General features: G+C 46.7%; 1 protein-coding gene and 1 long non-coding RNA gene across 2 annotated transcripts in view; one reads left to right on the top strand and one right to left on the bottom strand.

The window, feature by feature from the left end:
- Positions 1-23,575, bottom strand: part of LOC104313543 (protein mono-ADP-ribosyltransferase PARP8) — a 192,644-nt gene that overhangs the window by 57,968 nt on the left and 111,101 nt on the right. The window lies entirely within an intron of this gene.
- LOC138683533 (uncharacterized) overlaps positions 1-23,575 on the top strand; it is a 287,545-nt gene that overhangs the window by 212,669 nt on the left and 51,301 nt on the right. The gene's annotated exons all lie outside the window — the stretch shown is intronic.

Raw genomic sequence — 23,575 nt, 5'->3', positions numbered from 1 at the left:
TATACCTAAATAAAAAATTACTTTCCTTTTCATTTAAATTACTTATGTGGACAATTCTGTAAAAGCGCTATCACTCTCAATTTTTCACACATTAGCTTCTAGTCAATAGGTTTTTGCTTTACACTGCATTTATATGCTTGTTCTCACAATGACTTCCATGTTTTTCTATTAAACTAGACTAAGACAGTGCACAGTAGCAGTTGTGCATAAATAAGTTGATGAGGTAATTTTGAAATACAAAAATATTTTTGTGAATATTGTAGGGTTCGGCGTTCGGAAGATCTCGCGATGTCACGGAAAGTTAGAGGGTTAGTCGCAGCCTTATGATGTGTCTGTAATCCCGCCTACCCTTGTTAGTATAAAAGGAATTGACTGCGCAATAAAAGGCGGAAGTTGGCGCTCACACTGTGTGTGTTATCTGTCTCTTTCCCTGGTCTGGGGGGTGATCAGTGATCTAATCGTGGCACCTTGATATGTGGCAAATGCTACATAATGGTGACCCCGACGTGATCGGTCGCACTAGGCGACGATGGGACTTGCACAAGTGATTAAGGTGTTGAAAGTGTTGGCTGATGAGGTGGGTGCTCACGGAACGATTAGGAGGGGCCCCACAGGCGAATGCATCCAATGGGTGCTGCGCCGGGGAGGGATGGGCTCTCCCAAAGAAGTATTAAGTCCCCCAAATTGGGGAGAGATTCGGGAACTGTTGCTCCAGTCGGCGCTTGCGGGTGAGCGCGGAGCTGCGGAACGATTACAAGCGTGGGGGAGAGTGGAGGAGGTAGTTACGGCAGGACTGAGACAAGGGGAGTCAAAAGAATCTCAGTAGACATAATAAAGGGGGGTGAAAGATGATGTTTAGTGCTTACATTGTTGAAATTAGCTGAGGTAGAGACAGTCCTTGATAAGAAGAGCTGGTCCCAAGAACCAGCCAATGAGGCAGAGACAGTCCTTGATAAGAAGCAGGAGCAGGCCCCAAGAGCCAGCTAAGACTGGTCTTGCGGCTTGGGTGAATACCAAGAAATCACTGAGCCTGCGCAAGGAAAAAGGTTACTAGCAGTGACGAAGAGGAGTCATCTATCTTCATCTCTGCGACCACCAGACGACCACCATAAAGAGGCCCTGCGCGGGCGCAGTTGGGAGGGGACTATGGAAATGACCTCTTGGAGCAAATTTTAATATGAAGCGGGGATAGGTCATGCATATGTATAGGCAAATTGTGAATATGTAATACCTGACTGTATAAACTTGAGGCGAACTGCCGAGTCGGGCACGCACGACTTTGGTGGGACTACCCCCCGTGCTGCCCAGCGCTGAATGAATATACCTACTTTACAATCTCACTGATTGTGGAGTCTGTTTTCCGCACGTCAGTTTGGCGAGCCAGGCAGGAGACTCTCTGCTCGGCTGTGGGACCGACTGCGGAGCGGACGCCCCTCGGCGCGCCCCGAGCACTTTCCTCGGAGGAGCCTCCGCTGCCAGCCGCTCACCGCGGGAGCAGACAACAACCTCCTGAAGCCGCGGACCAAACGGTATGTTTTACAAGGGGAGCCTGTAAAAGTACGGGCCGGGGCAGCTGGTAAATCGCGCAGAGACGTCTGGCGTGCAGCATAGTCCCTGTATGGGAGGAGGGTACCCTGTATGGGGGATTTGCTGACCGATAGAGCGGCCGCTAGCGATCTTGGGGGTAGATCGAGCAAATCCGGGGTGACTGCTGCATCCCAGTATTGGGAGCCAGGACGGACCTGTCGATGACTGGTATATAAGAGGCAGGAGAAGGGTAAGCGCACCCCCTCGCAATTGCGCTTGGTTTATGGGGTAAGTGGACCCCCTCGCAATTGCGCTTGGTTTATTTTTTGCAGCTGCTGAAGGTTGTCAACTGGAGCGATGATTGTATGATGTGAATGTTTGGAAATTTATGTTAAAGATTTTGTGTGGGTGTGTGGAAATGATATGTTGAAATTTATAGGTGTATGTATGTTTGTTAATGTGTGAATGTCTTTACGTATTAATAGGGGTGATTTCTTGCTTTGTATGTGGGCTTACAACTGGACTATATAATAATTAGCGTCTGGCTTGGGTTTTGTTGAAGTGTAAATCTTGTGGGAGAAGCTGGTACTATACATCTAGCAGACAGAAACCAGACTGCCTTGAGTGTTTTCTCCAAATTCCACACCTTTATGATTGGGAAAGAGCTCACTAAGAATCCAAAATACTGAGATTGGTGTGTAAAGGAAAATTTAATTCCAGAAATTTGGGACGTGTGGGAGGAAAACTGGGGAAGACTGTAAAAGAAGTGTAAGAAACAATTTGCATGGAAGCTTATTAAAAGGAGAAGCTAAGATCAAACTTAAGAATCATTAGGAGGAGTTATAAAATGGGAAACAATCAAGGAGGAATATTGAGGAAAAGTCCTCTGGGGTGTGTAATTGCCCACTGGAAAGATATTGTTGGGACCGGAGGTACGGAAAGTAAAAAGAACCTTATTAAATACTGCAATCAGTGGTGGCCATTGTATAAGTTGGAAAGTGATGCTAAGTGGCCACTTAATGGGTCACTAGATTATAATACTCTATTACAACTAATGCTGTTTTTAAGGAGAGAAGGAAAATGGGATGAGGTTTCGTATGCAGACATGTTTTTCACCCTCCGAAATCATCCGGAGTGGCAAAGGGACTGTGGAATGATACCCCCACAGGACCCCATGGTGCTTGCACTTGAGCGAGAGAACAACAAGGTTGAGCTTAGAGGTAAACTGAGGCGGTGTTGTTCGGCATGTAGTATTGGACAAAGATGTACAAAGACAAGTAAAATTCATCAGGTACCAGAACAAGATCTAACTGATTTGTTTAAGCCTCCCCCTCGACCACAGGAACAGGATGCAGACTCGGATAGAACTCCGACCCCCCCGAGCAGTCCTGTATCCTCCCGTACTAGGAAGAAAATTGCCTCAACAGCTTTACAAGTAGCTCTCCGAGAGGCGGTGGGGCCAGAGGGTGGGACGATGCTAATCAAAGTACCCTTTTCTACTGCTGACCTAGGGGAATGGAAAAAGGTTGCAAAAGATTATAGGAGAGATCCGATAACTGTAGCTAAGCATTTTCAATTTATTGTGAAACAGCATAACCCTGATTGGAAGGATATACAGTTATTATTGGAATATATGACTGAGACAGAGAAACAGCTGATTTTAAAAACAGCAGGAAACCTTGCTGAAGATCATTATAAGATTACAGGAGGGGACATTAAGGAATATTTCCCTCTCCAAGACCCAAAGTGGGATGCTAATAGATCTGCACATATGGAAAGATTGCAGGGGTATCAGGAGTGGATTATAAAAGGAATGGAGAGAGCGATCCCCAAAACTATAAATTGGTCAGCTTTATATGCAATTAAACAGAGTCCTTCCGAGTCTCCATCCGAATTCCTGGATCGACTGAGGGATGTAATGCGCCGCAACACACCGCTGGATCCTGGGTCAGAGGTAGGAATACAACAATTAGTCTCCCTGTTTTTGGGTCAGTCTACAGGGGATATAAGGCGCAAACTTCAGAAATTACGCCCTACAGAAAGTAGGAATTTAGAAATATTGTTGGACGAAGCATGGAGGGTATTTAGTAACAGAGAAGAAGGATATAGGCAAGGGCAAAGGAAATTAATGGCTGTTATTCAGGAAGAAAGAGGAAGAGGGCCTAGACGAGACTTGTCCCGACTGGGCAAGGATCAATGTGCTTTGTGTAAGAAATTCGGTCATTGGAAAAGGGAATGCCCAAGGAACAAGGAGGATGAGAGGGCTCAAACAGGAAGAACAGTAGCCCCTGTGAAGGGAGACTGACGGGAACCTGGGGAATCTACCCTAGCGGATCCACTGGTTATAATTAAGCTAGGGAAAACACAACAAGAGGTAGAATTTTTGGTAGATAAGGGAGCAACATACTCGGTTTTGAATCAGGCTTTGATGCCCCTGGGAAACGATTATGTCATGGTGAAAGGAGCAACTGGCCAAAGTGAAAAGGCATATTTTTGTAAACCTTTAGAATATAAATTAGGAAAACAGTGGGGCATTCATAAATTTTTATATATGCCCAACTCCCCAAAGCCACTTCTGGGAAGGGACTTGTTGGAACAATTGGGAGCAAAAATTGTATTCAAAAAGGGAGAAATTACTCTGGAGGTAAAAGATCAGCAATATATTCAAATATTGAGCCTAACTTTAACCAGTCTCCCCTTAGAAGGAAATATTAACGAGGACATCTTAAACCAAGTGTACCCAGGGGTATGGGCTACTGATGCACCTGGAAGAGCAAAAAGTGCTCCACCTATTGAAGTTAGGATCAAGGAAGGCCAAAAGCTGGTAAGAATTAAACAATATCCCCTAAAGAAGGAAGACAGAGAAGGAATCTGGCCGGTGATAGAAAAATTTTTGCAGTTGGGATTATTAAAAGAGTGTGAGTCTGAATTCAATACCCCTATATTACCTGTTCGGAAGCCCGATGGGTCATATCGGGTGGTCCAAGACTTACGGGCGGTGAATAAGATAACTGAAGATCTTTACCCGGTAGTGGCAAACCCATATACCCTGTTGACCGTATTAACACCTAAATTGACTTGGTTTACTGTTTTAGATATGAAGGATGCTTTCTTTTGCCTCCCTCTCCATGAAGCCAGCCAAAAATTATTTGCATTTGAATGGGAAAACCCCAAGAGTGGTCGAAAGACCCAGCTCACTTGGATGGTGTTGCCACAAGGATTTAAGAATAGTCCTACCATTTTTGGCAATCAGCTTGCGAAAGACTTAGAGTCCTGGGAAGCCCCATCTGAGGAGGGGAAGCTGTTGCAGTATGTGGATGATATCCTGATCGCCACCAAGACAGCGAAAGGTTGTATGACATGGACGGTGAGTCTGTTGAATTTCCTGGGACTCCAGGGGTACCGGGTATCCAAGAAAAAGGCACAGGTAATGCAACGCAAAGTGAATTATTTGGGCTATGAAATTAGTGCGGGACAAAGAACTTTGGGACAGGCCCGTAAAGAGGCAATATGTCAAACTCGGAGACCTCAGACAGTAAAAGAGTTACGGACTTTTCTGGGAATGACAGGGTGGTGCCGATTGTGGATCTATAATTATGGATTGCTCGTTAAACCACTGTATGCATTGACAGCCACTGAGCAGAAACACCTTGAGTGGAATAAGGAGACCGAACAAGCCTTTGAGCTACTGAAAAAGGCTTTGATGTCGGCCCCGGCCTTAGGACTCCCAGATGTGAGTAAGCCGTTTCTTCTTTACTCCCACAAGAAGCAGGGCATTGCTCTGGGAATATTAGCACAAAACCTGGGCCCATATCGACAGGCAGTTGCCTACCTCTCTAAGCAGTTAGACACGACTGCAAAAGGTTGGCCTGGATGCCTGCGGGCGGTTGCGGCTGTGATACTGAATATACAGGAAGCCCGAAAGTTTACTCTGGGCCAGAAAATGACTGTTCTGGTGTCTCACACAGTATCAGCAGTACTGGAAGCAAAAGGTGGACACTGGCTCTCTCCACAAAGATTCCTGAGATACCAAGCTATATTGGTAGAGCAGGATGATGTGGAGATTATAGTCACTAACATTGTCAACCCAGCTTCTTTTCTCAGCGGGAACACAGGAGAACCGGTACATCATGACTGTTTGGAAACCATCGAAGCAACATATGCCAGTCGCCCAGACCTGAAAGACAGCCCCATGGAAAACGGAGAAACCTGGTTCACAGACGGAAGCAGTTACGTCCTAAATGGTAATCGACATGCGGGATATGCTGTCACCACCAGCCAAGAGGTAATAGAATCAGGGGCTTTGCCCATGAACACCTCCGCACAGAAGGCAGAAATAATTGCTCTAACCCGCGCCCTGGAATTGGCCCAGGACAAAGTTGTGAACATTTATACAGACTCAAAATATGCCTTTGGAGTTGTACACGCACATGGAGCAATTTGGAAGGAGAGAGGACTATTGAGTTCTCAAGGGAAAAATATCAAACACGCAGAAGAAATTCTGAAGTTACTGGAAGCTGTCCAGCTCCCTAAGAAAGTAGCAATTATGCATATTAAGGCACACCAGAAAGTGAGCTCAGATTTGGAAAAAGGGAATGAGCTGGCGGACAGAGAGGCAAAACAAGTGGCCAAAACAAAGGTAAAAACAGAAGGGGCCTTAATTCCTGATAGGCAGATTTCCCTAGAAGGTAAGCCAGAATACACTAAGGAAGACCAAAAGCTCATTACAGATTTAGAAGGGTCGTATAATGAAGAGGGGTGGGCTCATACCCCAGAGGGAAAGCTAATCGTTCCCTCTTGCTTATTATGGCATTTGATACGGGAGGAACATAGGAAAAGACATTGGGGAACAGAAGCTCTGTATAATCATTTGATAAGAGAAATTGTGGCTAGAAATTTGTACACCACGGTGAGACAGGTGACACAACAGTGTGATCTTTGCCTCCAGACTAATCCTAAGAATACCCCCAAGCTGGAAATGGGCCAGATTGGAAAAGGCAATGGGCCTGGACAACAATGGCAAATTGATTTTACGGAACTTCCAAGAAAAGGGGGGTATCGATATTTATTGGTATTAACTGATACCTTTTCAGGTTGGCCAGAAGCATTCCCATCAAGAACGGCTAAAGCTCGGGAGGTAACTAAAATACTGGTACAAGAGATAATACCACGTTTTGGGGTTCCAGCAACCATATCCTCTGACAGAGGACCACATTTTGTCTCAAAAATAGTACAACAAATTAGCCGCCACTTGGGTATAGATTGGCAGCTTCATACTCCATATCACCCCCAGTCGAGTGGTCAAGCGGAAAAAATGAACCACTTAATCAAACAGCAAATTGTGAAATTAGGACAAGAAGCAAATCTGACATGGCCTCAGTCTTTCCCTTTAGCCCTTCTGCGTATACGAACAAGACCAAGGGTGAAAGAAGGACTGAGCCCCTTTGAAATTCTGTATGGACAACCCTATGGGATACAGAGAGGGGTGTCTGTACAAGCGGGGGATGAAATTATGACTTCTTACATGGTGGCATTAGGTAAGCAACTTAATAAAATCAGGAAGCATGTGGTAGGGACTCGAGGGAGAGGTTTGGATGGGCCTGTGCATAATATACAACCAGGGGATTATGTGTATATAAAGTCTCTTACAGAAAAAACTCTGGAGCCGCAGTGGGAAGGACCCTTTCAAGTACTACTTACCTCCTTCACCGCGATTAAGATCAAGGAACAGAACGCCTGGATCCATCACACTAGGGTGAAGAAGGCACCCAAAGGACAATGGACTTCACAGGAAAAAGGACCTTTGAAGCTCAAATTTGTGAGACATTGATTGTTATGTTTCTGAGTTGGACCTTGTCCAAGGGGCAGGCTTGGGATCGAAATACTTATTTAAATATGACAGAGAGTATCTCGAAAGTACTAAATTTATCAGATTGTTGGGTATGTAATCCCCTTCCTCAGGGGAACATGGAGCTCCCCTTTTTAGGAATCCCAACCACAAATTGGACATCTCTTATTGAAGATGGGCCAGACAGGAATGGATCATGCCCTCATGGAAAGGAAATACCCAGCAGGGACCCAACTTTGATCTGGAGGTGCCCAACCCTAAAGAGATCTTAATTACTGGCCGTTGCTTAAATATTACTGATAATATTTGGGGAGACATGGATAATTGTAGCCTTGCGGAAAATCTGGGAACTTTTGATAAAGGAAAATTAGAGCGCCTTGGACTAAACTTAAGTATCAGTTTCTATTATATCCGGAAACCAAAGGGGGGGCCAGGAAAGAAGGGGCAAGAACAAGACAGAAGGGAGACGCATCTCGGTCCAAGATGCAACACAGGGCCCGGATACTGGTGGCTCTGTGGGGATGGTAGGGCCAGAAAGAGTTTACCCCAGAACTGGAAGGGACACTGTGTTCGAGGGTACCTTGCACCTCAGACCAGTATATTCGAGGGAGCTTCGCCTCCCCGAGGGTTTTTGAGAACACCTTGGCTCCGTGTAAAACGGGCTGAAAACCCACTAGTTATTTGAGGTACTGGGTACCATAGTTTTGTCCGATGGTTAATTCCCTCTTTAGGGGTAAGCGAGTTGGAGAAAGCTATCGTGAATATATCTGCTACATTAGAGATTATAGAACGTGCTACAATTGATGCAATTCGAGGGCTGCAACTGGAAATACAATCCCTAAGTAAAGCAGTACTCCAAAATAGAATGGGATTGGATATGCTTTTAGCAAAAGAAAGGGGCTTATGTGTAGTTATAAACCAAACTTGCTGTACCTATATCAATCAAAACCAACGAATTGAAACAGATCTTGAGGAGATATGGGAAAGGACTAAAATACTACATGAAGTTTCCCAAGATGACACTTCTTGGGGCTTGACAGGCATATTAGAAAAACTAACCTCCTGGTTGCCAAATTTAACATGGTTAAAGCATTTGTTTGTCACTATAATAATCATCATTCTCTTGTCTGTGGTCCTTTGCATAGTGGTTGGATGTGGCCTTTTGTGCTGTAAGAGTACAGGAGACTCTTACAGTGAATGGAAAAAGAATCAGTTACGACGAAAACTGGAGACCAACAAATACTTTGAGAGGATGCTAGATAGGGAAATAATGTATTAGAAGTACTAGGATTAAATATAGTAAAAGAATTTACTATTTTCTAGAAAAGGGGGGACTGAGACAAGGGGAGTCAAAAGAATCTCAGTAGACATAATAAAGGGGGGTGAAAGATGATGTTTAGTGCTTACATTGTTGAAATTAGCTGAGGTAGAGACAGTCCTTGATAAGAAGAGCTAGTCCCAAGAACCAGCCAATGAGGTAAAGACAGTCCTTGATAAGAAGCAGGAGCAGGCCCCAAGAGCCAGCTAAGACTGGTCTTGCGGCTTGGGTGAATACCAAGAAATCACTGAGCCTGCCCAAGGAAAGAGGTTACTAGCGGTGACGGAGTCATCTATCTTCATCTCTGCGACCACCAGACGACCACCATAAAGAGGCCCTGCGCAGGCGCAGTTGGGAGGGGACTATGGAAATGACCTCTCGGAGCAAATTTTAATATGAAGCGGGATAGGTCATGCATATGTATAGGCGTATTGTGAATATGTAATACCTGACTGTATAAACTTGAGGCGAACTGCCGAGTCGGGCGCGCACGACTTTGGTGGGACTACCCCCCGTGCTGCCCAGCGCTGAATGAACATACCTACTTTACAATCTCACTGATTGTGGAGTCTGTTTTCCGCACGTCAGGACGGAAAGCTGGGGAGTGTTGGTCGGCGGCGCGAGCTGTTTTGTTTGCGGATGAAGCGCCGGTTCAAAAACAAGGGGGGGCAGTGCCCCCAGGGACAGTGAGTCAGACTCGGACGGAGTGGGTGGCTGTGGAGCGGGGCTCACAGAGCGGTCCATCTCCGACTGAGAGCGTGGACGCGGAGAGTACAACAGAGACGGAGGTTTTTCCTGTAGGGACGGCACCAGCGGGGACGGACGAGCCCCCTCTGCGGTGTCCATGGGAAGAGTTACGGCGGGAGGTTCGGAAGGATTTGGAGGAATGCCTCTTGGACTGGGATCCAGGCGGGGACGTTAAGGGAGATTTGTACCGTTAGTTGAGAGAGTGGGAGGAACGGCCACCCGCGGAGGGGATAACTGGGAGGCAGCGGGGGTTGGAGACTGTGGCAGAGGAGGAAACACCCCCCGCGGGGGAAATCAGGCGCCCTTGCCGGGAGAGCGGACGGAGCCTCCTGAGCCTTTGCCTGAGCCTGTGCCTGCTGAGCCGTCAGCTGCACCCCCTCCGGCGCTTCCTCCGCCCCCTCCCTCCTCCCTTCCTTTCCGCCCCCCCCTCCGCCGCCTTGCAGCGGCGCGTGTCAGCCGGCCGTGGAATGGCCGCCGCCAGGCGCGGCCGCGGCCGGCCCTCGGGCAGAACCATCCGCCCCCCCGCCACCGCCCTTTCATCCATCCCGCCTCTCGGAACCAGAGACGGTGAAACCAACCGCGCCCGCGATAGACGCGGAGTCGCCTGCAGTAGCCTCTGCAGACGAGAGGGAGAGGCATTGGAGGAGAGTTAAAAAAAAAAAAAAAAAAAAGGGAGGCGTTTCACTGGAAAGTCCTTGAGAAATTGAAGACTTTGTCCCAATGGCAACTGGGACGGCACCAGCGGGTGCTGGAGCCACTGATCCGACAGATTCTGACTAATAGAGTATTACACCTTAGAGGACCAGCAGACATTGAGTCCTTCAGAGAGGTTTTTAGAACAACATGCCTTATTGTATATAGAACTTGCTTTAGGTAAAAAGTGTGTTAAGCATAATTTGATTAAACATAGTGTGATTACGGGAAGACAGTGTGGGGTAAACATAAAAGTTAATTAAAGCCAAAATTAGGGGTAAGGTCTATTTCCATTAATAACCTGGGAACGAGGTTGATTGTGTTTCCACAGATACAGGCCCACGACGGACTCCTGTTGAATTTGCACGACCATCATCATCTGGAGCATCATAGATGGTGTGGCAATATGAATACCACCTCAGTCAAAAACTAATGTATAGGTCACCTTGGTTAACATAACAGGTCAAGATTCTCTGTGCACCGCAACCGCATCATAAAGCCCATGAACCAATAGACAAGATGGCTATGACTCGTGCAGCGCGCCTGGCCAGCGAGCGCATGCGTCATAGATTGCAACCGAGGCAGACTTTTGGCACCCGCTGGCCACGTGTGCCAAAACCTGTTCCTCTGCAAATGTATAAATACCGGGATTTTCCGAAGAGCATCGGGCTGGTGTACAGTGAGGCCATCATTGCCTCTGTGGGGATGCCCACGGAAAGCTGGCACCTACCGATTGCTGGGCTGAGTTCGCGGAGCAAGATGACACAAGAATGTATGGATGGTTCATCTTCCTCATAGTCCTCATGGTTTGGGTCATTAGGGGTAATGGGTTGGCTCAAAGAATTATGGGCATTATTGTAGTTATTGTGATTTTAGCTATTGTAATAATTTTACCTTGTTCAGCTTGTTAAGTAAACATGGCATCCCTCATATAGCACCGGCCAGGCCATTGTAGAACGAGCGCATCGAACCTTAAAGACCCTGCTCGATCGGCTTAGGGAGGGGGAGCAGGAGGAGCCCTCCTGGTTACAGGAAAACACACCTGCTCTCCGTACACAGCGTCTTCTGTTAACTGGGATAACTTCATTAAATCAGACAGTTCGAGGGGACTTGGAAGAGACGGCAGCACAACGACACTTTACGAACACGGAAGAGAAAGGTCCCTACCCGTTGGTCCGCGTACGTGACTTTCAGACACGCCAATGGGATGGGCCGTTTGAGTTGCGTTGTCTCGGGCGAGGGTATGCCTGTGTACAGACACCTGAAGGGCTACTGAAATGGGTTCCTAGTCGTATGATTCATCCTGCCCTAACCTCGTAGTGTTTGAGTGTTTTTCCTACAGGTCGCTGTCATCCTTTCCTGGCTTGTGACACCTTGGGTATCTGCTACAAACTTCTGGCAGTGGATGCAAAGCCAACTGGGGGACCCTGATGTGTATCCGGACGACGTCCCTCTCAGAGTCCATCAATACGTGCCTTTATGGGATCTGGCTGTCAGAGCTCGCAGCCAGGAATCTAGGTGCCTCAGACATTAAGCCAACATCAGCGCACCAATGATAAACTTTATAGAGTAATAGAAGTAATTCTTTCCAAGCCTCATGATGTATCTGTATAACTTTCAATCTACCTCCTGTGTGAATTTCTACAAAGGAGCTCTTTGCTCTGCAGGGTAAATGGGACATTTACAGGTGTTTAAGATAGAGTGTTTCAACTTAGTTGTAGAGATATGTTTATACTCATAGTACTTTACTTAGTTATTTCTTGGTGTGGAATTGTTCATAACAATAGAGGCCAACTCGTCATAGAGAGGGGGGAGATGTAGGGTTCGGCGTTTGGAAGATCTCGCGATGTCACGGAAAGTTAGAGGGTTAGTCGCAGCCTTATGATGTGTCTGTAATCCCACCTATCCTTGTTAGTATAAAAGGAATTGACTGCGCAATAAAAGGCGGAAGTTGGTGCTCACACTGTGTGTGTTATCTGTCTCTTTCCCTGATCTGGGGGGTGATCAGTGATCTAATCGTGGCACCTTGATATGCGGCGAACGCTACAAATATGACTATCTCCTAACAAAGTGGCCTCTCAGCCCATGGTAGGACCTAGCTCGCACTGGAAATGCCTTGACCTCTTGTGAAATTTTGTGGAGGGAACCCCTTCCACCAAACCTCAGCATCCCAAAGTCTCTCTCTACATCAGATGCATCCACACATGGCACAAACGGGGCAGGTGAATGGCTGACCAGGGCTGCATTACCTGGAGGCTTCCCAGCCGCCCTTATGGCTGCTCCAGAGTCTGCTCACCCAGAGCCATACAGGCACTTGCTGACCTCCTACAGCTCACTGAAGACCTGACTTTGAAACAGTGAAATTTTCCACCTACTGAATGGCTTAGCCACTATGCTACACAACAGTGGCCTCAAATTTTTTTGTAAATTTTCTAGAAGATAAAAAGAACAGATTGCTATGAACTCCTAAGTTATATTTATGAACACAGGCTGGTGTTACTCACATGACTGAGATTCAAAAGGCTGTGAACAGGCATAATTTTATAAATTAAACAGAAACATAGTTGAACTAACTAAACAAAGAAATATTAGTGGAAGAAAGGATAAGATAAAAATAAGTTACAACTGTGGAATTTCCATACTCGCTGAAATCCCTTTGCCCCCACTCCATTACCATCATAGAAAATGGATTTTAGACACATGATTCTGACTCTAGTTTTACTTCTTCAAGCTGAAAGGAAGGAAGAAATCATGTTTTCTTCCACTGCCTGAAGCTTATGATCTGCTGCCTACGATGGCTCCAAGAACACATCTTGATTTTGAAGCTCCCAGAAGTCCTCTGTCCATCAACACATAAGCAATGTAAATAGATAATGAAGAGTTTGGATCAGTCGATCCAGAGGGCTTTCTCATGGCTTTGGTGGCCAGATTTCAAAGGGCAGTGGTGAAAAGCATGCAGGTATAGGAATTTCCCTTTTATATATACAGTTGACTCTCTGACAGGAGAAGACTACTAAAAGTGTCAACTGTCTAGGAAATATGCATCTTAGTGGGTGTCACTGTCAGACAGACTTGTTGCAGTCACAAAAGTAGAGCTGCAGGAGAGGGATGAAACTGAATGCTTAATGCTGTGTTTGTTATTTCCAAGAATTTATATTTTCAACTGCAGCAGAGTGGGAAAAGCATGAATGTTTTCCACATGCCAAAAGTAGCCATAGATGCCAATTTCTACTACAGTGAGCCCAAGGAGATCACAATGCTTCCAATAAAACAGCTGATTCAATAAATTAGATGCATTAAAGTTTTTGAAAAGTTACATATAATGTTACAATTTTAGGAGCCTGAGAGAGCCTATTATCAAGGTATTCTCAATTTCATAGTTATCAGTTTGGCAACTAAACATTTATCATCTCATTCATTTGCTTGAATATCTCATTCTTTGCTCACGAGCTAGCAGGGCTCATTGACAGAGCATTAAACTAGACTTGAAGGGGGAGGGGGATAATATCAGGCTTGCCCGTGAGAAGCCAAGGGCCAACATGCCAAGGTTAGAGGGATGGGGTGCTAGCAAGGGCCATCAGCCTGTTGTTCTGAGACTTGCTGGGTATACTGGAGCACACTTGAAGTCTTACAGAGAGGAGCCAGGGGCTCCTGGGGTAATAGGAGCCAACAGGGAAACACCAGTGAAATACCTCAAAGGAATTAAGGGGTGTTCCTCTAAAAAGGTGACACAGCCAACAGCCCAGCTGAAGTGCCTCTACACCAATGCACGCAGCATGGGCAATAAACAGGAGGAGATGGAAGCCACCGTGCTGCTAGAAAGCTACGACCTAGTTGCCATTACTGAAACTTGGTGGGACGAATCCCATGACTGGAACACAGCTGTTGATGGCTACAGGCTGTTCAGAAGGGACAGGTGAGGAAGGAGGGGCGGAGGGGTTGCTCTCTACATCAAGAAATGGATAGATTGTGAAGAGCTGTCTCTGAAGAATAGCCACGAGCAGGTTGAAAGCTTATGGGTAACAATTAGAGACCAAGGCAACAAAGGGAACCTTGTGTTTGGTGTTTACTACAGGTTGCCTGATCAAGAGGAGCCTATTGACAAAACCTTCTTACTCCAGCTACAGGGGGCATTGCGCTCGAAGGCTCTCATGCTGCTGGGGGACTTCAATCACCCCAGCATCTGCTGGAAAAGTAGCACAGCGAGCTGCAGGCAATCCAGGAGACTCCTGGAGTGCATTGAGGATAACTTCTTAAGGCAGGTAATAGACAGCCCTACCAGAGGGGATGCGAGACTGGACCTGATGGTCACCAATGCAAGTGAGCTAATCGGTGACGTCAAGATTGGAGGCAGCCTGGGCTGCAGTGATCGTGCACTGGTGGAGTTTGCAGTCCTGAGGGATATGGGACAGGCAAAGAGTAAAGTCAGGACCCTGAATTTTAGGAAAGCAAACTTCCAGCTGTTCAGAGAATTAGTCAATAGGACCCCCTGGGAAACTGCCCTCAGAGACAAGGGAGCAGAACCGACCTGGCAGATCTTTAAGGATGCTTTCCATAGAGCACAAGTGTGGTGGGTTAACCCTGGCTGGATGCCAGGTGCCCACCAAAGCCGCTCTATCACTCCCCTCCTCAGCTGGACAGGGGAGAGAAAATGTAACAAAGGGCTCATGGGTCGAGATATGGACAGGGAAATCACTCAACCAATTACCGTCACGGGCAAAACAGACTCAGCTTGGGGAAAATTAACTTAATTTATTGCCAATCAACCAGAGTAGTGTAATGAGAAATAAAATCAAATCTAAAAACACCTTCCCTCCACCACTCCCTTCTTCCCAGGCACAGCTTCACTCTTGGATTCTCTACCTAACCCCCCCCCCCGCCCCAGCAGCGCAGGGGGATGGGGAATGGGGGTTACGGTCAGTTCATCACTGTGAGGGACTGTGCTGAGTTGCTGACTCACATTGCTGACTCACGGTGCTGCTGCCTAATGTGAGGGACCGTGCTGAAGTGCTGACTCACGGTGCTGCTGACTCACGGTGCTGCTGCCCCAATACCCTGCTATTGTAGGGGAGTACGCACAAGACGTCCCCAAAGAAACCACCATACCCGCGCCTGCCGAGCTGTGCTTGCCCGATAGGGTAATGAGCTCTGTGGAAATGGGTGGACTTTTCCGAAAAATTGTGGGGACTGGGACAATAAGAGCACTGCGTGCTCCCCTCTCAACGACGGAAGACCCGAACATGGAAAAACATCAGAAGGACTGTGACACCTGAAGGAGAGACACCTGGCTGGCGGCAGAGGAACCCGACCCTCCATCACCGGCATCAGAACCAACTCAGCGGGACGTTGCTGGCTTCGTCGTGGTGGTAACTAGTCTCGCTATCTCTCTTCTGTTCACTTGCTTAGGTCTGCCTCTTTTTCTCCTTCCTCCCTCTGTTCTATCGCAGCTATTGGTTATTGTAGGGAATAAAAGTTGTAAGGTTATACAGCATCTGACCTCGTTTGTGTCTTAATCTCGCTCTCGGGATCATTTAACAACCCTCCCCGATATTGGATCGGGACATTTTAATTGGCGTCACGGACAGGATCCCCAGAGATGAGAGTGCTGTACTAATTTGTCGTGGAACTTTTGTGTTAATGTGCAGTCTGTAACTTTAAGGTGTGTCCTTCTGAGAGCGAATAGGGGGGATTTGGATACTCAGGTGTGGCACTCTCAGGAAGTAACCCCCTCCTTTGTGTTGGTCTGTAACTTTAAGGTGTGTCCTTCTGAGAGCGAATAGGGGGGACTTGGATACTCAGGTGTGGCCCTCTCAGGAAGTAACCCCCCTCCTTTAAGTTAGTGTGTGGCTTTGAAGTTTGTGCTCTTGAGAGTGAGAAGGGGGGAATTCGGAACTATTGTGAGACCCTCTCAAGACATTACCCCCTTCTAGTTGTGTTGATCTGTAATTGGATAGTGTGTCCCTCTGAGAGGGAGACCCTCTCAGAACGCAGACCCCCTGATTTGTGTTAGAGAAAATGGATGCTCAGGAAACTGTTGGTGTTTGTGATTCTGCGCCCTCACGGGTTGAAGGAATAGAGAAACTATATGATCTTTTAGAGGACTACCGATCTTGCCCCTCAGCTCAGGGGCAAGACTGGGCGAGAAACCACTGGTTTCAACCACAGAGTGTGGTAGATAAGAGTCTTGCAGGAGAAAGCTAAGGTTAAAAAGGGGAAAGGAAAAGCAATAATTTGTGCGGTGCTAGGAGCGAGTCTGGCAGCCGCAATGGAAGAGAGGAAGCAAAAGTCTGGTCAAAGTGATATGATCAGGAGCCTGCAAGAACAATTGCAAGAAAGCAAACAGTTGTTAGAAGAGGAAAGGAACCTTGTTAAGGCTTTAACGAAAGAATTGAAGAGGCAACTTTTGAGAGAGATGAATATAGAGGCGGAGGTAGAGACGCCGCCTGTGGAGAAAAGGACACAGCAAATCTATCCTCAGGGGGATTTGCAAAGGGCAAAAGAGACCGTAGAGAGCCCCCCCCACGTGTGTCCAGTGATTAAAACAGAGTATGTGTATGAGGATAGTAGCGATGACCGTCCTCAGGTTATCACTAAAGAAGCCCCATATACAGCAACTGAATTAACAAAATTGAGAAAAGATTTTTCAAGGATGGCAAAGGAATCTGAGACGGAGTACGTATGGAGAGTGTCTTTGTCAGGAGGAGATGGAATCTTGTTGTCAGAGAAAGAAGCAGTTTTGGCAGGAACTCCACCCCCTGACGGGGTGGCCCAGAGAGCTTCTGTGCGAAAGTGGTATGCACAAATAGAACACTGCTGTGAAATCTTTTCTGTATCAGAAGGAGCCGCAAAAGTGTTAAATATACAAGATGAGGTAAACCCAGATAGAGACACCTCCGAGCTTTTGCCTGTAATAGAATTAGCTCCTCTGTTTTCTGGACAATTGCAGAATGTCTGGTACACGGATGCCTCATCGAAGCGAGAGGGAAAAATCTGGAAATATCAAGCTGTGGCACTTCGAGTAGATACCGAGGAACAGATCATTACCGAAGGGATAGGTAGTGCACAAGTAGGAGAACTAATTGCTGTGTGGAGCATCTTCCAGCACGAGGCTCAATCTGCTTCTTCTGTCTATATCTATACTGACTCTTATGCTGTGTTTAAAGGCTGCACTGAGTGGCTTCCATTCTGGGAACAAAACGGGTGGGAGGTCAATAGGATACCTGTATGGCAAAAAGAAAAATGGCAAGATATTCTCACCATTGCCAGACAAGGAAAATTTGCAGTAGCATGGGTAGCATCTCACCAACCAGATGATGCCCTGGTGAGCCAATGGAATGCTAAAGTGGATGAGCTAGCCCGGCTAGCTCTCCTACAAAGCACCCAGATAGTGGAAAATTGGGAACGCCTGTTAGAATGGCCACATGTAAAACGGAAACATTCAGGAGTCAAAGACCTCTATTGCGAGGCACAAGCCCGAGGGTGGCCAGTTACCCTTATTTCTAACCCGAGAAGCGAAGTTGTTTTTGTTTCACTTTCAGGAAAAAGCAAGCAACACAGACGTACCCACAGAAGAAGAGAAGCAGACACGATGTTATTCGTAATTATGTTATGTTGGGGATTTATCTATGAGGGTGAAGGGAAACCAATTCCCCCACCTCCCCTTATCCCATATGATCCCTTTAAGGACAATGAATTTGTCCTGTTAGCAAAAGCTGTAAGCCAAGCCTTTAATCTGAGTCATTGTTGGGTTTGTGGAGGACCTCTAGGGTTGTCAAGCTGGCCATGGACCTCCACGTCCCTCACTCCAGCACAAATTGTAAGCAATTACAGTGAAACTGACAGTACCACCTGGGACGATGGCGAAACATGGCCAATTCAATTTCCTACTGTGGGTAGATATTGTTTAAATCGCACCCAGAAGGGAGGGGTCAATGTCGGAGAAAGCAGGTGTCAAAGGACACTCACACATCGATCGGTTAATAAAGAGGCAGGGGTTTACATATGGATGTGGCTGGACGAAACTGGACGCAGTAAAGCATTCAAAGGGTTTTGGTCAAACAAAAATGAAACCTTCTCTTTCCAATTGTCCTGGTTTCAGCTGGGATGTAGTTAACTGTCTTCCTAGTAGCTGGTACAGTGCTATGTTTTGAGTTCAGTATGTGAAGAATGTTGATAACACTGATGTTTTCAGTTGTTGCTCAGTAGTGTTTAGTCTCAAGTCAAGGATTTTTCAGCTTCTCGTGCCCAGCCAGGGCACCTGACCCAAACTGGCCAACAGTGTATTCCATACCATGTGACGTCCCATCTAGTTTAGGAACTGGGAAGTGGGGGGGCAGGGATTTCGCCGCTCGGGGACTGGCTGGGTGTCGGTCGGCGGGTGGTGAGCAATTGCCCTGCGCATCATTTGTACATTTCAATCCTTTTATTACTACTGTTGTCATTTTATTAGTGTTATCATTATCATTATTAGTTTCTTCTTTTCTGTTCTATTAAACCATTCTTATCTCAACCCAGGAGTTTTACTTCTTTTCCTGATTTTCTCCCCCATCCCACTGGATGGGGGGGAGTGAGTGAGCGGCTGCGTGGTGCTTAGTTGCTGGCTGGGGTTAAACCACGACACCGATGGTCTAGAAGCCACATTTATCATCAAATTTGTAAGTGGAAGAACCATACTGGTGCCTGGTATTGTACCGGCCAGACAAACAGCAACAACAGACCAACTGAATTTTACAGTCCTTTGGGAAATGAGAACACAACTTATTTCCAATTCCCAAAGACTGCAGATGGACCATTTGCTAACGGTGCCAAAGCCAAAAAGGGCCATTATTGGATTTGTGGACATACTGCCTACAAGCAACTACCAGCGAATTGGTCAGGGATTTGTTATATAGGGTTTATCCGACCTCTGTTTTTCCTTCTTCCAGAGACAGGTGGCCCTCGATTGGGAGTGAGACTATATGATAATTTGGGAAACGAAAGGATTGCACGTAACAAGCGAGATGTTGACGTTAAAATAGGAGGAACACAAAGGTGGGGGGAAAATGAGTGGCCCCCTGAAAGAATAATTGAGCATTATGGGCCTGCCACTTGGAATCCCAGCGAACCAATATCAGGGGCATGAGAACCGATTTATAATTTGAACCGCATAATTCGATTGCAAGCAGTTTTAGAAATTATTACCAATAAAACTGCTAATGCTATAGACCTTTTAACCCAACAATCTCGAGAGATGCGTGCTGCAATCCTTCAACACCGTATGGTTTTGGATTATTTACTAGCTGAAGAGGGAGGAGTATGTGGGAAATTAAATGTTTCTAATTGTTGTTTAGAAATAGACAACATAGGTGAAGTAGTTCTTCAACTGACTTCAGATATCAGGAAACTAGCCCATGTCCCTGTTCAAACATGGAACGGATGGAATGGCAATCTATGGTCTTGGTTACCTGGAGCATCATGGGTGAAACAGCTTCTGTTTTACCTGTTATGTGCATTTGTTGCTTTGATGTTTGTGCCATGTGCTATTCCCTGTTTTATTCAATTAATCCAACATGTTGTATCTAACATGCAATTTGTATCTGCTGCTTCACCTGATGGTGTAAACCAGATTCGTGTTGTTCGCCAATCAAAGCATACAACTGTAACAAATTTTTAGGCACATGCGCTCTGGGCTGGGGGCATGGAACTGGGTAAACGCCCCTTCTCACTCAGGTTAGTCACACCACCAGTTTTAGCTCCGTAATTAGCCAAAATGTATACCCTTCTTATACTCTACTTTGTGGCAGTTGTTTTGTGGTCTTTTTCGATATGTATGTGTTTGGCTTGTAAGTGTACTGGGTGGCTTTGGAACTTTGTGGCAGCTATTTTGTTGGTCTTTGCTGTATTTTTCTTTATGGTATGCATGTATTGGTCTTGTAAGGGTCCGGGTAAACCATCTTGTAATTGTACTTGTTCGTGTGGACAACCACCCTCTCCCCCTCCCCGTTCCGGAAGACCAGGAACACCTTCCTAGGCCCGACCAGGGACACGTTTTAGTAAATATTGTTATCACTATTGCTATCTTAAGATGTGTTTTAGTAGAATAGTGGTTAATCATTGTTATGTAGGACTACTGTTCATTTACCTTTGTTCAAATTTGGGAGAAAAGCTTCTAGGTCTAAACTGCGCATGTACCTTAGGATAAGGGGGCACAGAGAACAGCTTTTCCGCCACGCATGCGGACTCTAACGCCGGCAAACCGCGTGGACCGCTAGAGCTGAGACCATTTTATAGCATACTGCCGGCAAAATGACGGAGTATGACTATGTGTTTGTGTTGATTCCAATTTATTATATAGCCTTTGCTTTAATAATGGTTATCTTAATAGTTCTTTTAATACTTCTCTTTTGTCCTTGTAGCTGTTCACCATGCGAACGGTCGCCATGTTCTGTTATTGACTCTTTGTAACCCTGAGATATGCTTTAATATTGTAGAGTTAGTCAAATTTATAATAGTTAACTGTTCTGATATGCTAAGTAGATGTTATTGATTATTAGATGCTGTTGTTTAACCTACTTAGAAATATCATAAGTAAGATAATTGTTATGATATTGTTGTTCGTCCATATTGTTGCTTAATGTAGAAGTATTGTAGTAAGATAGAATAAGCCTCGAAAAGCCAAATCATCTTATTTTAACCTTTGGTTTTTTGTTTTTGCTGTACTATGGACATTTGTTAACTTGGTTATATCGCTGTAGCATGCACTTTTTCTCTCCTTCTCTCTCTACACCTTTACTTTCGACGCCACCATGAGGACAGCAATGTCGAGCCACGGGGTGGATGTGAGGGACTGTGCTGAGTTGCTGACTCACATTGCTGACTCACGGTGCTGCTGCCTAATGTGAGGGACCGTGCTGAAGTGCTGACTCACGGTGCTGCTGACTCACGGTGCTGCTGCCCCAATACCCTGCTATTGTAGGGGAGTACGCACAAGACGTCCCCAAAGAAACCACCATACCCGCGCCTGCCGAGCTGTGCTTGCCCGATAGGGTAATGAGCTCTGTGGAAATGGGTGGACTTTTCCGAAAAATTGTGGGGACTGGGACAATAAGAGCACTGCGTGCTCCCCTCTCAACGACGGAAGACCCGAACATGGAAAAACATCAGAAGGACTGTGACACCTGAAGGAGAGACACCTGGCTGGCGGCAGAGGAACCCGACCCTCCATCACCGGCATCGGAACCAACTCAGCGGGACGTTGCTGGCTTCGTCGTGGTGGTAACTAGTCTCGCTATCTCTCTTCTGTTCACTTGCTTAGGTCTGCCTCTTTTTCTCCTTCCTCCCTCTGTTCTATCGCAGCTATTGGTTATTGTAGGGAATAAAAGTTGTAAGGTTATACAGCATCTGACCTCGTTTGTGTCTTAATCTCGCTCTCGGGATCAACAACCCTCCCCGATATTGGATCGGGACAATCACATGTTATTTTCTGCTGCTTCATCCTCCTCAAGGGCAGGACTCATCACACTCTTCCCCTGCTCCAGCATGGGGTCCCTCCCACAGGAGACAGTCCTCCACAAACTTCTCCAACATGGGTCCTTCCCACGGGCTGCAGTCCTTCAGGAGCACACTGCTCCAGCGTGGGTCCCCAACGGGGTCACAAGTCCTGCCAGAAAACCTGCTCCAATGTGGGCTCCTCTCTCCACAGATCCGCAGGTCTTGCCAGGAGCCTGCTCCAGCACGGGCTTCCCATAGGGTCACAGCCTCCTTCGGGCATCCCCCTGCTCCGGCATGGGATATCTGCTCCACCGTGAACCTCCCTGGGCTGTAGGGGGACAGCCTGCCTCACCATGGTCTTCACCACGGGCTGCAGGGGAATCTCTGCTCTGGCGCCTGGAGCATCTCCTCCCCCTCCTTCTTCACTGACCTTGGAGTCTGCAGGGCTGTTTCTCTTACATGTTCTCACTCCTCTCTCTGGCTGCCATTTCTGTGCTCGCTGCAACTTTTTTCCTTCTTAAATATGTTATCCCAGAGGCACTACCACTATCACTGATTGGCTCGGCCTTGGCTGGCGGCGGGTCTGTCTTATAGCCAGCTGGTATTGGCTGTCGGACATAGGGGAACCTTCTAGCAGCTTCTCACAGAAGCCACCCGTGTAGCCCCCTTGCTACCAAAACCTTGCCACACAAACCCAATACAGCAAGAGCTCTTGATCCCCAGGCGTAAGAAATCAGGAAAGGAAGGTAAGAGACCAGCATGGATGAGTCGAGACCTGCTGGTCAAACTAAAGGGCAAGAAGGAAATGCACAGGCAGTGGGAGCAGGGACAGGTATCCTGGGAAGAGTACAGGGGCGCTGCCTGGTTGTATAGGGATGGGGTCAGGAAGGCCAACGTGTGGCTGGAGCTGAACTTGGCAAGGGACACAAAGAATAATAAGAAGGGCTTCTACAGGTATATGTCAGCCAGAAAAGGAAGGTCAAAGAAAGCATACACCCCCCCCCCCGATGAACATGACTGTCCTGGTTTCAGCTGGGATAGAGTTAACTGTCTTCCTAGTAGCTGGTACAGTGCTATGTTTTGAGTTCAGTATGAGAAGAATGTTGATAACACTGATATTTTCAGTTGTTGCTGAGTAGTGATTAGAATATAGTCAAGGATTTTTCAGCTTCTCATGCCCAGCCAGGGCACAAGAAGTTGGCACAGGACACAACTAGGGCACCTGACCCAAAGTGGCCAACGGTGTATTCCATACCATGTGACGTCCCATTTAGTATAGGAACTGGGAAGTGGGGGCGGGGAATCGCCGCTCCGGGACTAGCTGGGTGTCGGTCGGCGGGTGGTGAGCAATTGCACTGCACATCATTTGTACATTCCAATCCTTTTATTACTACTGTTGTCATTTTATTAGTGTTATCATTATCATTATTAGTTTCTTCTTTTCTGTTCTATTAAACCGTTCTTATCTCAACCCAGGAGTTTTACTTCTTTTTCCCGATTTTCTCCCCCATCCCACTGGATGGGGGTGGAGTGAGTGAGTGGCTGTGTGGTGCTTAGTTGCTGGCTGGGGTTAAACCACGACAATGACTGGCAAACTGGTAACAATGGACGAGGAGAAGGCTGAGGTACTCAACAACTTTTTTGCTTCAGTCCTCACTGGCAACCTCTCTTCCCACACCTCTCGAGGGGATGGACCTCAAGGCAGGGACTGGGGGAGCAAAGTCCCTCCCACTGTAAGAGAAGATCAGGTTCGCGACCACCTGAGGAACCTGAACGTACATAAGTCTATGGGATGTGACGAGATGCATCCCAGAGTCCTGGGGGAATTGGCTGATGTAGTTGCCAAGCCACTCTCCATGATATTTGAAAAGTCATGGCAGTCAGGTGAAGTCCCCGGTGACTGGAAAAAGGGAAACATTGCACCCATTTTTAAAAAGGGTAGAAAGGAGGACCCTGGGAACTACCGACCTGTC

Source organism: Haliaeetus albicilla, chromosome W (assembly GCF_947461875.1).
Source record: "Haliaeetus albicilla chromosome W, bHalAlb1.1, whole genome shotgun sequence".
Classification (NCBI taxonomy): Eukaryota; Metazoa; Chordata; class Aves; order Accipitriformes; family Accipitridae; genus Haliaeetus; species Haliaeetus albicilla.
Note: the sequence above shows the minus strand (reverse complement) of the source record. Positions and strands in the feature narration are given on the sequence as shown.